We start from the raw sequence: 2662 nt of genomic DNA, 5'->3' as shown, positions 1-2662 counted from the left end.
CAACTTTATTGTCATTACACTGTAAGAAGCACAAAGCAAGGAAATTCCCTCTCTCCATTTCACCCATCCCTTTGGGGAGTAGTTGGCTGTCATTGTGTCTTGCTCAGGGACTCAGAGTTGCAGTCTGTGGGGGTAATGCTTGAACTCAGAACCTCTGAGATCCAAGTGCAATTAGAATAGAATAGAATTCAAATTTATTGTCATTCCACTGTCACAAGTACAGAGCAACAAAATGAATTCTCTGCATATAACCCATCCCTTGGGGAGCAGTGTGCTGCCATTGTGCGGCGCCCAGGGAGCAGCGTTATGGGTGTTGCTCATACCAGAGTAGCAGTGGGCTAGAACTCCAAGGTTTATGCCCTTGCCCATAGGCTGCCATTCCGTCAAGAGGTTTGCACCCAACGTGGGGCTGGAACCCACGACCCTGAGATTAAGAGTCTCATGCTCTACCGACTGAGCTAGCCGGGCTCTGACTACCAGGTCAGCATTCCCCAGATCAGTGTATCTTCTTATATACAAGCCACATACATTGAAAGTGTGATTTTAATGTCATAAAATATAAAAAAGATTACTGGGTATTACGTTTCAAATTCATCGCACTTTTGGTGTTTTTGATTCCACCTAGATCATACACACTTGTTTTATTTTTATTTTTTTTATCGAGAGTTGGTTATATCTCATTCTTTGGGCAATGTTTTATCATCAGTACCGGTACCACTTGTTTTTTTTTCTGATGCGCTATGAGGACTAATTAACTACATGTTAAATAATTGATAAGTCATGTGGCTGTTGCAAATTGTATATGGGGTTTATAGCCACCACATATGGTGTTTGGGAAAAACCTCAGTACAGTATTCATGAAAAGCTTGTGGAGGAGACCATGTTAAATTAACCAGGATGCTGTCTGGTCTGTATGGAATACAATACACTCCATGGCAACTAAATGTTTTAGGGGATCCTTTCTCCAGGTGGGCGCCAGACAAAAGTACATTACCTTCTGTCCAAAACAATTTCCCCCTCTAATGTCAATGTAAATGCCTATAGAAATCCTGCCCCCTGTTTAGGGGTGCAAATATATGACTGTATGATCTGGTTGAACTGTAAAGTGCCTTGAGATGACATGTGTTTTGAATTGGTGCTATATGTATAATATGAATTGAATTGAACTGAATATGTCCAATATTAGAAAAAAAAGTTTTTAGGCTGCTGGTCTTTTTCTGAATTTGAATTTTATTCTTTGATGCAAAGCTGAGGTTGTATTTGGACTTTAGGGGTGAAGAAAAAAAAGTTATAGAATACAAATGTTCTCCCAACCTAATTCTGCTGTGAGAAAATAACTGAAAATGTTTGTTCCTTAAATGTGTCCCTTTAATCCTGCAGTGAGAGCTGGCAGTGAGGTAAACATCAAGGATTAAGTAATGGTAATCTTTCTCAATTTGATTTAGATCCAGACTCTAACAAGGTCATTCCAATGCGTAAATATGTTTTGATCTAAACCATTTCATTGCAGGCCTGTTTGCATGTTAATGGTATTGTGGAATATGTTCTTTTTCGGGGTGGATCATCTCAGTAAGTGGTCTTCCTAGTTGTCAATCATTCTGGTGATATCTTTTGTAAGACTATGTGCTCGCCCCCATTTTCACTTATCAGTGGTGAGTCTGACATATTGGAAAAATTGCAAAAAAATTTTTAGAAAGTAAGCTTGTATGAGCGATGCAAACTGCAACTTTTAAACAGAGTGCGCACGAGGAGAAATAGCCTCATGCATGCTCTCGAATGCGTTAAGTATCAATACCTCTTAAAGTGTTGTTTTTTTTTGATGTTTTTTCAGGGGAGAGGACGGCTCTTTTCAAAAATTTGCGAAAATCCTCTACTACACCTTTAATGGTCACTGCCATTGTTCAAGGTGATCCTGAGTTTGCTTTAGTTACCAGTATTTCAGAGTCTTTCAAAGAATCCCCAAGGTATGATAAAGAAACCATTATATTTTGCCCTTGAAATAGTTTGGATAAAGTAAATTACAACAATGGTTACATTTCATATGCAATCGTAAACCCAAAATCATTTACATTTTCTGACACATTTTGAATAAAAATTAGTTTCATTTATCACATATGACATTTTAGCATCAGATGAAATAAAAAAGGGTTTACAGTGGTAGAGTGTACAGCACTGTTGCCCAGAAGCAAGAAAGTCCTGTGTTCGATTTCTGGCCTATGTGTTTTATGCATGGAGTTTACATGTTCTCCCCATGCACCGGGTAATCCGGGTTCTTCCAACTGCCCCAAAAAAAACATGACTGTCAAGTTAATCTGCGTTTCTAGAGTGTCCTTATGGTAGGTGAGAGTGTGCGTGGTTGTGGTGGTCTGTGTTGCCCTGTGACAGACTGGTAACCTGTGCAGTGTTTTCCCTCGTCTTTTCCCATAGACTGCTGTAGATAGCTACGTAACAGCCATAAAAATCTATAAAAAAGTATATATTTTCATTATAATTATAAAAGGGGACATCTCAAAAATTATATTTTGAGTTGCAAATGACAAAGCTTTGGCGTTAAATAATCAAGCTAATAGCTTAGCACATGCAGAAGGCTGATCTGTAGCTAAGTTACAGCTTATTAACTTAATGAAACATCTTTTGTCACAAGGTTCAAGACTTTGGTAAA

The 2662-nt window shown here is 38.5% G+C and overlaps 1 non-coding gene across 1 annotated transcript; it reads right to left on the bottom strand.

The window, feature by feature from the left end:
- Nucleotides 1-395: 395 nt before the first annotated feature.
- Nucleotides 396-468, bottom strand: trnak-cuu. Its single transcript has one exon. It is a non-coding gene; the product is annotated as a tRNA-Lys (tRNA).
- Between the last annotated feature and the right edge of the window lie 2194 nt (nt 469-2662).

Source organism: Cyprinodon variegatus, unplaced genomic scaffold, assembly GCF_000732505.1.
Source record: "Cyprinodon variegatus isolate N-32 unplaced genomic scaffold, C_variegatus-1.0 Scaffold220, whole genome shotgun sequence".
Classification (NCBI taxonomy): Eukaryota; Metazoa; Chordata; class Actinopteri; order Cyprinodontiformes; family Cyprinodontidae; genus Cyprinodon; species Cyprinodon variegatus.
The sequence above is the reverse complement of the archived record's forward strand: the minus strand, read 5'-3'. Positions and strand labels throughout refer to the sequence as shown.